This window comes from Cucumis sativus, chromosome 2, assembly GCF_000004075.3.
Source record: "Cucumis sativus cultivar 9930 chromosome 2, Cucumber_9930_V3, whole genome shotgun sequence".
NCBI lineage: Eukaryota > Viridiplantae > Streptophyta > Magnoliopsida > Cucurbitales > Cucurbitaceae > Cucumis > Cucumis sativus.
Window position 1 is genome coordinate 4,179,692 of NC_026656.2, and position 12,747 is coordinate 4,192,438.

Here is a 12,747-nt window from a genome sequence, read left to right on the forward strand (position 1 = left end):
ACATGAAACTCAGTGGTCAAACAATTGGAACTTATAATGCAACTCGTGGTGCTACAATAGAAAATCTATCACATGCCTATACTTACAGTAGCATTAGTGGCTAAACTATTTTCTAAGGATTATATTGTGCATTACATGGGCTCGACACAATTTCCTATATAAAGTCATGCAATGCATGCAACACCATAAGAGAATGCTTACCAGCCTAGTTGAAACTACTTAAAAGTGGAAGAAACATACTATGTACCAAAGTATTTGAGTTGTTGGCAAACAAAAGCCTCTAATGAGTTGCATAATGTATGCACGAGCATATCTCTGAACGGTCACAACATCAGCATCTGGTGGCGATTCTGTGATATGTTCAACCAACCATTGTGGAGAGCCCGTCCACAACTTCACTACACTATTTTTTAAAATAGTTTCTATTGTACCTTATTTTTTACATTATTTTTTAAAATAACATTATTAAAAAAATTGAATATTTCAATTGAAGATTTAAAATTTGGCCATCATTTTCTAAACAAGTATTGTGGGGTGCACCTTCTTGATAAGGTTCTTTTTTATATGGTAAATAAAATTCCACACTTTGCATGTGAAAACGTTATTTTAAATTTGTAGATTTCCTCTTATCTCATTGCATTGGAAAGTTAAACTTTCCCCTTTCTTTTCACCCTTTTCTGCTTGCTTGTGTAGTATATTGATTACAAAAAAATAATAATAATAAATAAATACAAGATTTCAAGTTTTTTTCTTCTTTCCTTTTGTTCTCTGTCTTTTTAGTGTTTATGGAAGGTTTTTACTAATGTTTTTATTTGCTGAAGGTGATGAGATGATAAAGATGAAGAGAGGAAGAAGGAGAAGCAACACAAGAGGATTTTTAAAGTGTTTTAGTTGACAAAACCTACCTCCATTGTGTTTTGGGAGCAAGATTATTATTCAGTTTTTTTTTTTTTTTCCTAATTGATACAAGGTATATATAACTTCTACCCTTAGACTCTAGTTAAAGAAGAAGATAAAAGAAGCTATTCTAGCAAATTTTTAGCTAGATTTCCTTTACAAGAAGATAAACTAATTTAGTTAAAATTTTCACAAATATCCACCTTAAAAGACATAGAGTATAAAACTTGTTTATATCTTGACTCTCATTTGATGCAGTCACTCCTTTTTGGGTTCTAGGAACCCGATTGTTTGAAGATATTTGAGGAAATTCGTTTGAGTGGCTACCTTTGTCAATATATCAGCGCCATTTTTACTAGTATGAACTTTGAGCACTTCCACATTTTCTATTCTTTTTATTTGTTCTCTGATGAAGTAAAATTTAATGTATATGCGCTTAGTTTTACTGTGATATTGTTGGTTTTTGGACAAATGAATGGTGCTTTGATTATCACAGTAAATCTTTACAAATTTCTATGATATGTCAAAGTCTTTCAATAGTCCTTTTAGCCAAATAGCTTCCTTAATAGCTTCTGAAAAAGTTATATATTCAACTTCAGTAGAAGATAGGGTCACCATGGTTGTAGTGAAGCTTTCCAGCTTAGAAGGTTACCTCCAATTAGTAAACAATCTTCTGTCAGTGACCTTCTCTTGTCCAAATCCCCTGCGTAGTCAGAGTCTACAAAATCATAAAGCTCAAACAGTTCTTTAGAACATATTTTAATTTATAGATCAATTGAGCATTCATAGATCCCTTTAGATACCTAAAGACCCATTTGGCTGCTTCACAATGCCTTTTGCCAGCCATGTACATGCTTATCAAAGTAGATAAATAAGATACATCATACCTAGTGAAAATCATTAGGTACATTATACTACTTACCACTTGTGAATAGGGGATGTTTGTCATGTACTCAACATGGTTGGGATCTTCACAGTTTGCAGCTGATAGTTTAAAATGTTGTGCAAGAAGAATTACTACTTGCTTTGAATCTAACATATTAAACCTTTTTAAGTACCTTATAGCAATAATTACTTTGTTCTATTGTTGGAATCCTCTTTGTTCTTTCTCTAGTGATGTCAATGCCTAGAATTCTCTTAGATTCTCCAAGTTCCTTCATATCAAATTCTTCCTTCAAGACTCTCTTTACTCTTTTAATATTAGATTTAGATTTTCATGCAACTAACATATCTTCTACATACAAGACTAAATAAACCTTAGAAGAATAGGAATTTGAATTTATAAATGCACAACTATCATAGGAACTTTTGTTAAACCCAAGTTTAGAGATAAAATCATCAAACCTTTTGTACCAACACCTTGGTGAATGTTTTAGACCATAAATGGATTTTTTAAGATAACGTACCTATTCTTCTTTTTCTTTTTCAATATATTCTTGTGGTTGGTTCATGTAAATTTCTTCTGTCAAATCACCATGTAAAACAGTTGTTTTAAAATCAAGTTGTTCAAGTTCTAAATCTTCTTGAGCAACTAAAGAAAAAAACATTTTTTATGGAGGTTTGTTTAACCACTGGTGAGAATATTTCATTATAGTTAATTTCCTCCCTTTGTGTAAAACCTTTGGCAACAAGCCTATATCTAAGAGGTTGAAGACCGAAAACTCCTTCTTTAAGTTTATAAATCCATTTGGAAGATATAGTCTTACAATTTCTAGGTAGCTTTACCAAAGTCCATGTATCATTAATAGTGAGAGATTTCATTTCATCATCATGACATTTATCCAATGTCTAGCAAGGCACCTCACTACCTCATCAAATATTTTTGGTTCCTCATCATTTAGATGATTCATATCATTTAGGGCAAAGCTTACAAAATCTGTCACATTGTATTAAGAAGAAGGAATAATAGTTATACATCTTATTTCTATAATATGCCTCATTCTAAAACCTTTAACTCCCTCTATAAAACCTAGGAACATGCATTTTATAGCTCTAGGTTTTAATTTCCTCTAACTTTGATGGACAAACCCTATATAACCAAAAATTCTAAGTTTTTGTAAATTAGGAAGGTGTTAAGACTATTTTTCTTCAAGTGTTAGGAAGTTTGTAAAGTGATGAGGGCACCTATTAAGAGTATAAACAGTATACCATTTACAATTTGACATCTTATTTTATCTAATATAGTTCTATTTAATACTTCAACAACACCATTTTTTGAGGGTATACCTAACAGTCCTATGTCTCATTATTCAATGTTCTTTACAAAAATCATAGTTGGATTTCTCACTACAAAATTCTAAATCATTATCAGTTCTTAGGCATTTAATTTTCTTAGAAGTTTGTTTTTCTACCATGATTTTCCATTCTTTAAACTTTCCTAGAGTTTGGTCTTTAGATTTTAAGAAATAAACTCAACTCTTTCTTAAATAATCATCATTAAAGGTTAAAAAATACTTGAAATTGTTTAAAAATTGTGTTTGTTAAGGGTTCCCATAGGTCGGAATGAATATAGTCTAAGATGTTTTTGGTGTTGTGATTTTAGCCTTTTGAAAATTTTGCCTTGTGAAATTTCCAACTATACAATGTTCACAAAAGGAAAGCTTTTCAGCCACTACTTTAGGAATAATCCTCTGTTCTAACAATTCAATCTATTTCCATTTATATGGGAAAATCTTTTATGCCACAAATCCCGTTCAGTTAGCTTATCATTAAAAGCAATTAGGGCAGCATGGTTCATGGACACTTTTTTGATAAGAAAGCGAGCATTAATTTTTATACCAACAAGAACGATCTTTGAGTCTTTCAATATTTCAAACCTTCCTGCATAACTTTTGTATTCACAGCCTATGGAGTCTAGCATGCCAAGAGAAATTAGATTTCTTTTCAAGAATGGAACATGCTTCACATTCCTAAAAAGTTTTTTTTTTTTTTTCTCATCTTTGAATTTAAGAGTAACAGATCCAATTCCTACAATCTTGCAAGTATTGTCATTTCTCATGTATACTAGGCCTCTATCCCAAACTTTCTATATTGTAAACCATCCCTTAGCTTTAATCGTGTCATATGGAATGAACATGCTAAATCAAAACCCAATCTTGAGTTTATTTCTTACCTTCTGCTTTAATTGAACTTTCTCACATTGTGAAGGCATCTGAATATACATACGAAGTTTAATCTACAATTAATCTTGCTTCTGCCTTTGGTTCTTCTTGTTGTTTTTCTTTTTGCTTCTTTTGATTTTGCTTTCTCTTTAGAAAGAACATTCTTGTTTGATGTGTCCCCTTTTGTGGCAAAAGGTGCATTTAATTTTTTATTTATTCTTTTGATTCTTGGATTCATTTGAGTTGTTTTTGCTCTTCCCTTTTGAGAACAGACCTTCATCATTTGTTTGATCTCTTATTTGCGAACTTAACTCTAGTTCTCTGGTTTTTATTACTTAATTAAATGACATCATCTGTGGTGATTTTTTGCCTTCCATATTTGAGAGTCATTTTGACTTCTTTATATGCTTCTAGAAGTGAGTTGAGTAAAATGAATGATTCATTTTCATCATCAATCTTGTCTCTCGATTCTTTAAAATCTGAAGATAACTTCTTGAATTCTCCAAGATTCTGTGTCAGTGATTTGTTGCCATCCATCTTAAAGGTAAAGAACCTCTCCCTCACGTATGCACAATTACTTAAGTCTTTGGATTGATAGAGTTCATCCAATTTATTCCACATACCAATAACTTCCCTAAGGACATTGTCACTTAGGTTTAGAACTATGGCACCATAGGCTACATTTTTCATAGTTTCTTTGTCTTCTTGAGTCATTGTTTTAGGTAGCTTTTCTGGAACCATGAGAGCTTTCAATGCTTTTTGTTGACCGGCTATGGCTTTTATCTTTACTTTTTTCACAAGGTAAAATCTTCCTTACCATCAAACTTTTCAATATCATATTTTGCTACTGTCATCTTAAGTTATCTTAAAATCAATAATCTGAATCTTGGAGCTTTCTTGAGTCTCTGATACCAATTTGTTGATGCTGCCACGTGTATGGTCAACAAAATGCCACACTTTGCATGTGAAAAGGTTATTTTAAACTTGTAAATTTCTTCTTATCTCATCGCAATGGAAAAATAAAATTTTCCCTTTCTTTTCACCATTTTCCTTTTGCTTGTGCAATATATTGATTATATAAGAAAAATACAAGATCTCAAGCTTTTTTTTTTCTTTCCTTTTGTTCTCTATTTGTTTGGTGTTTATGGGAGGTTTTTACTATTGTTTTTGTTTGTTGAAGATGGTGAGATGATGAAGATGAAGAGAGGAAGAAGAAGAAGCAACACATGAGGATTTTTAAAGTGGTTCAGTTGACAAAACCTACATCTTGCTTTGGGAGCATTTTTTTTTCTAATTGATACAAGGTATATATAACTTTTACCCTTACACTCTAGTTAAAGAAGAAGCTAAAAGAAGTCATTCTAACAAATTTTTAGCTAGATTTCTTTTACAAGAAGATAAACTAATTTAGTTAAGATTTTCACACTAATGTTGTTGTTGATCCTACAAAAACATTGACATTAAACCATAGACATATCAAAATCTCAATGCAAAATATATATATATATTAAGAACTTATTTTGTCAAACTGATATAATTAACTAAGAGATGCAATTTGCAAACTTGAGAAGGAGTAATGGGGTAGTTGCAAATTTAGCAATTAGATTCAAAATAATTAAGTATATAGCAACATTTTAAAAAAATTGCAAAAATATAGCAAAATTTGTCAAATTCTATCCATGATATGAGTCTATCACTAATAGACTCATACTATCAGTGATAGTTTTGCTATATTTGCAAAAAAAATTAAATGTTGTTATATCCTTAATTATTATTATTAAAATGGTCATCAATTACAATTACCCAATGAGTAATATGAAGTGTAGGCTCATAAAATATGTTAGTCCAACATGTGAGTGCCAGATTTTGAAATTTCAAACTCTTAAACAAGGGAAAATATATTAAGTTTGCGTTTGAAATACATTTTCAGTGTTTCAATTTAAAAAATAAGCCTACTAGGAGAAAATTGTTTAGTAATCACTCAAAATAGCCTTCGAAGTGTATTTTAAATTTTTTTTTTTATATAGAAAACGAGTTTAAATAAAAATGAGTTTCTTGAAAAAAAATTCTTAAGTCATTAATCCATAAGGTTCCAAGTGTTGAGATGTTGAGAATCTCAGTTTGGAAAGACTAAAGGGACTCACATTCCTTATAAGATAAATAGACTACTTCTCTCATTGTCAATTGGTTTTGTAATGGAACCTCACACTATCAAATATGGTATCAAAGTTTATAAAGCTCAAATAGGTATTCGACCCAATAAAAAGAAATTGTGATTCAGTAAAAGAATGATAAACCCAAAAGAGGCACCATCTTGAGACGTTTGTTAAGATGTTGGGAATCTCACATTGGAAATACCAAGTAGGGAGAAAATCAAGATTGAGTAGCTGGAATACGTGTTAGGGATAGCGTCACGACGCTTGACAAAGTTAACACGAAAATGGGGCATTTTGCTCCCATGACCTAACAAGGTTGTGGTTAAATTGATCACTTCTACTTCTTTAAACCTTGGTTGATGCAACTAGACGTTTAAGCTCCATTTTGTCATTATCCTGGTTTTATCCTTGATCATATGCTCAAATCCTACAAAATAACCAAATAAAAAAAATCAAATCATCAAACAATTCTGAATTAAGTAGAATTAAATAAGGTATATTTTCGGTGTTACGATCGTTTAAGATTTAGAGGTTATTTAGTTTAACTTAACAAGTGAAAATTTTCAAATAAAAGTCATTTTTATTATTTAAATTCTTTTAAAAGTTAGCTAGAGTGGCGATGGCCAAGAGTTGTTGTCCGTGTTTGTGGTTGGCAAAGTTCATCAATAGCTACAAGAGAGCACTCAAATTTTTCTCTATGGTTAGAAAAGAAAAAAAAAACAATTATGTCACTTTTTAATCGGTCAGTTACACAATTACCTTCATTTGTACTTCAATAACTAAAAGTAATCATCACGAAAAATAGTTAGAACAGTTTTTATCTATCGTGAAATTTCATTTTTTTTTTTTTGAATAAATAATTGTTATAGGGTAAAAAAGACATTTAATAATAGACATTCAATAAGGATGTATCAATCTCATTCAATAACTTTGGAACAAACTTTCAAAAGTAGTTGAGAGAGGTCTCTCATCTCAAAATAATATTAATTCATTTTGGTGGGGTGTGAATATGTTAGGCTATATAGGTATACATATATGAATAATGATAGTGTTTAGTCTTTGTATTATGTTATCACTATCAACCAATGTTAGTCGGCAGGGTGCCATCACATTCAAATAAAGAAGCCTTCTTCATTTGGCTGTCTTTGTATTTTGTTGAACCTTTCAATCTTAATTTCACCATCCAATTCCTTTCTTTTTCCTTTCCACAGTTTTGTATACTCTTTTTCACTATTATTCACACTTAATATATCTCAATGTAGGGCCAAATTAAATATTCTTTTTAGTGCCTTTGAGTATAACATTGAAGTCTCCGTTTCTTTGTCTTTTTTTTTCTTTTTCTTTTTCTATATGCTTAGATGTAGGGTAAGATAAATAAATATTCTCGACTGAATATTTGGTGACCATTAATTAGTTAATGTTGGAATATTTAGAATCATTTACTAACATTCAAATTCAAGTGTATTTAATTGTGTTGGAATTTTGTTTTAAGAAGAAAATTTAGTATTTTCATACCTAAATGTATTTACTCATATCAAATTTTATCATACATGAAAATATATAACAAGTTTAATTTTGGATTGTCAAACAAAAAAAAGAACAGTCAATTTTTGCATATTGCGAATATGGTAAAATTTATGATATCAGACGGCTATCAAAAGGTAATCATCAGACGATTTTATATAGTTTATGAAGATTTTATGCAGTGTTTTTCTTTAATTAAATTAGAGAGATTTTTTTTCTTTTTTACAATCATCCGATGCACAACAATGAAGATGAACGTTAAAGAAATGGCAATACATAATTTAATTGGTAGAAAAACGTTTGGTAACCATTAGGGGTGTAAGTCCAACCTAAATAACTTGACAATCCAAACTACGTACCAACCCTATATAATATGGGTTGAGTTGGATTAATTTAAAATGTCGGTTGGGTTTGGTTGAATTATTTTTTTTTTTGTTTCGGGTTGGGGTTTGAAAAATCCGATTTAGTCCAACCCAACTAAAATTAATATATATCATTTAATAAAAGGAAAGTTAGAATTATTTTTTGTTGAAGGATCGTGTAGGAAGTTAAATGATTGTATAAAAAATTAGCCGATTGTGTAAAGAGTAAACGATCGTTTGAAGGTAGAAAGCTAAAAACGATCGTGTAAGAAGGTAAATGATTTAATAAAAAACTAAACGATCGCTTCGAAAGTCGTTGGGTTAGAAATGAAAAAAAAAAAAAAAAGAACAATACAATCTAACTTAATCCATATTTTATGGATTGGGTTGGGTTAAAAAATTAATTCGGATAATTCGAGTTTGTCAACCCAACCAACTCGAAAATATGGGTTAGATTTAGAATGTCTCTCAATCCAACTCAACCCAATCCGTTTACACTTCTAGTAACCATTAATGAATTTGATAAAATTAAAGTTAACAATCCGTACAAAAACATTTGGTAACAATTAATTATTTTTTTCTAAAGTTATGCAACTTAATAGAAAACTCAATTTGTAAGATTTTATTGTCTTTTCCAAATATAAAATTATTTTTATGATTACCACAAGTATCTACAATGATATTATTCAAAACCTCTCTTTGTTACGTTATCTACTCTTTCCTATTAAACTAAACACAAACTAAACTATTATAACAAATTACAAACTATTATAATTTATAACTGCTCTTTCCGTCCACGTCCCAAACACTTTTTAAAAGACAAAAATAGTATCAAAACCAAATTAAAATCTTAAAAAAGATCAGGGGTTTTCAAAATTGGGTTGAAGTTGGCTAGAAATATTCATATATATATATATATATGAAAGAAGAAAAGTGATTATTCATGTCAGTGTTGATATATAAGTTGATAGATGATGTTTAATTCTCTCTAGTTCCCAAGTGAGAGCTTTTGTTTTGTTATATTATGGTGTGTGAGGGCCATGAGAATAATAATGATGATATAAACACAAAGGCTGTGATGGGTATAGCTTTAGGGCTGAGAAGAAAAGAAAGGCATTAGAATTTAGGGATAGTGGTAATGGCCATTGTTCACTTACCTTTTCTTACGTAAGGCTTCTGCAAAACCATCACCTTCACACACACAAACACAGAAAAAATACATTTAATATGAAAGAAAAAAAAAAACACTCATGGATTCATCCTGTGTTGTCCCATCACCAACCTTGTCCTTTCTTTTTCTTTTCTTTTTCTTTAATCTTCGGATTGATTTGAATCTATATCTACTAATTCTACGTGACAATATAATTGACATTAGAATTGGTTTGAGTGACAATTATTCTTGTAGTGCTACTTTATAGTTGCAATTGCTTTTTCTTTTTTATCTATTGGCATTTCTATCATACATATGGAAAAAATATCTCTACATATTTCCAAATTAATTATGATTGTTATTATTAATGTTTAATCAATTTAAGTAAACATTGACTTTGACTAACTAATTAACTTCATATTTAATACAAAATATAAAAACTAAAATTTGATAATTTGATACAAGTATTAAAGTTAAAAGTGTCACCATAGATTAAATCCATAGTGACATGTTTCTTATTTGTACTATTATGTCTTGCCATACACAATAGTTAGATTAAGATGACATGTAACATGTGCTATTTCATTGTTCTATGCATGGCTTGAGTTACAAAATTAAATTATTATTTTATTTTCTATGTTTATGATCAATTATAATCAGTTTAATTGTATGAAATGTAATTATTCTCTAAAGGTGCAGATCATACAAATTTAATTCTTATACAATATTTGAACATGTTCATCAATAGCAAGCGGAGATTTAAGATATTCTGATTGAATACAAAATTATTGAATCAATTTATCCTTTTATATCCAATATACATGTGGAGCTTCATAATTTCCGATAGTAGCAGGCATAAACCTAAGTTTCATATGTCAAAATCAACTAATATCCTATATACATCTTTATAAAAATGATGAGAATGTCTTTCATGCTTATGCATGGATAATATTAATTAATATTATTAAATCTCCCACAATTACAACTTAATTAATTATCTACTAAACCCTGATATACTCAACTTCAATGTAACCATTAGAAAGAAAGAAAAAAAGGTGCCACATGGACACATTTTCCTATTTCCTATTTAGCCAATAAAAATAGGGCATGGATGGCATTTAAATTAAAAGTAAATGTAGGGTGGAGTGTGAAAGTAGTAAATATATAAATAAATAAATAAAGAGTTTGGTTTTTGTTTTGTATTTTTAGGGTTTAGTGTGTAAAAAGTTAATTGGAATAATTGGAGCAGTGGGAGTCGACCTCTCATTGATGAATGAACAACACACAATCAGAAAAATAAAAACCCCTACATACCCTAACCCTAACCTAACCTAAATGCCATCATGGAAAGAGAAACACAAACAATAGACTTAAAGTAAGAACTTTTTTTATGAAAATAAAAAATATATATATATGTGTCACGTCAAGTTTATTTGTTATTAAGAGATATAATATTAATTTCTTATTCACTTATCAACTTAAACATCTTGGATCAATCCATGGTTTATGATGAGTTAGCTATGTTGTTAATTGTTAAAATTTAATAGACAATTTGGATAGAGATATGAAATGTGCTAAAGAAAAACCAAATCTCCATTGAATTTTGTTTAATTTGAAACTTAAGGAATTTAATTGCAACATAATGCAACCCTAAGTACTCAATATTATTTTTTTCAAAAAGTAATAAAATCAATAATCTAGTCTCTTATAATACTACTTTCTTGATAGAAGTTAATTTTTTGGAGGATCAGATTTTGAACCATACAAATCAAATGAACTTTCTAACTTCTAATAATGTTAACCCTAGTATCATTATTCTTAAATGTAGTTAGACATGCATAATACAACGCTAATTGTTATTAATAACGTTGAATACAAGGATTATATACTATTGTAGAATATATTATAAAAAAAGCTTTAGGATTATGTAGGATTATATACTATTATATACAATGTTAATTATGTCTCTCCTAGAAGTTGGTTAGCTACTTCTCATTTTATTCTAGGATTCTTCTTATTCGTAAGTCATTTATGGCATGAAGGAAGGGCTCGTGCAGCTACCGCAGGATTTGAAAAATGAATTGATCGTGATTTTAGACCTGTTCTGTTCACGACTCCTCTTAATTGAGACAGGTAATCTAATGCTAGAAGTAAAAATCAATTAGATTTCATCATACATATCAGATTGGACAAATTGGGTGAATTCAATAATTATTAGCTTTACGAAGTATATAAAAGTAATTTAAACACGTGCAAACAAAATTCAAGTGCATACCTTACTACTTATACTTGAAATAATTTTACAAAATATGAAACAGTTGTTTGCTTTTACTTAATATTTTTAAAAAATTTAAAAATTATTTTAAATGATAACATTTTCTAAAATATCTATAAATATAACAAAATATCACAGTTAATTTAGAGTAGATTATGATAGACTACCATATGTGTCTATTATGATATTGATAAATACAAATAGTATTTTATTCTTGTTTATTGTAATTTATCATAGATAAACTATGATATTTTGTTATATCTTGTATTTATATTTATTTTATTATATTTAAAAATAGTTGAATAACATTTTAATTAATTTTTCAATTTTGTGTATAATCAATCTCTAATTTATAAAACCAAACCTATTCAATGATTGATGGATTGAACTTTTAAATTTGAAGCAAATTTAGGGAATTTTAGTGTCAACAAAAATGTGAAATGTTTCAATTTTATGAAAATATTACTTAAAATAATAATAAAAATATTGATATCAATATATATATCTACAAAATATAGCATATTTAAATTAATAAAGAAACCATTACCCTTTTTAAATAAGCAAAAATGAATTTTTATAATATTAGATAGAAAATGAAAATTTTTAAAAATATCAAAATAAATTAAAAAGTTTATAAATTATAGTAAAATTTGTTGGTTCTATCCATGATAGTCAGTGATAAACATCTATCACTTAGCTATGTCACTGGTAGAAGGATATCATTTACTATGAAATATTTATTATGGATTGAATCTAAAATTTTGTTATAACTTATAAATATTTTGTTAAATTTACTATCTTTATAATTTTCATAGAAAAATTTTAACTACTTTTTTTTTCCACTAAAACATGTGTCATTTACATTTTGTAGATATGTAATGAGGTGTTTGAAAGATATGTAATGAGTTATTTGAAAGATGGAAATGTAATGGTATTGCCGAAAATAAAAGGATATCAGAACATGTAATCTCTAACACCAAAATTTTGTAATTTAATATTCCTTTATTTGACTAAAAAAATATTTGTTTGAATTAAATGTGTATTATTGTTGTAGGTTATGTGTTTTATTCTCAAAATCTCTGAAAAGGCAAATATTAGAAAGATCTTTCTGTGACAATCCATGTACCAACATTGAATATTGTGTTTTTCGATATTTGATTGTTTCAAGAACACATCCTACAGAGAGAGAAACAAAATGGAGATGATATTTGGAGAGAGTTTTTTTTTCTTCTCTTTTCTTTTACAACCATGCATGCAACTTTCGGTTCATACAAGTTTGCTT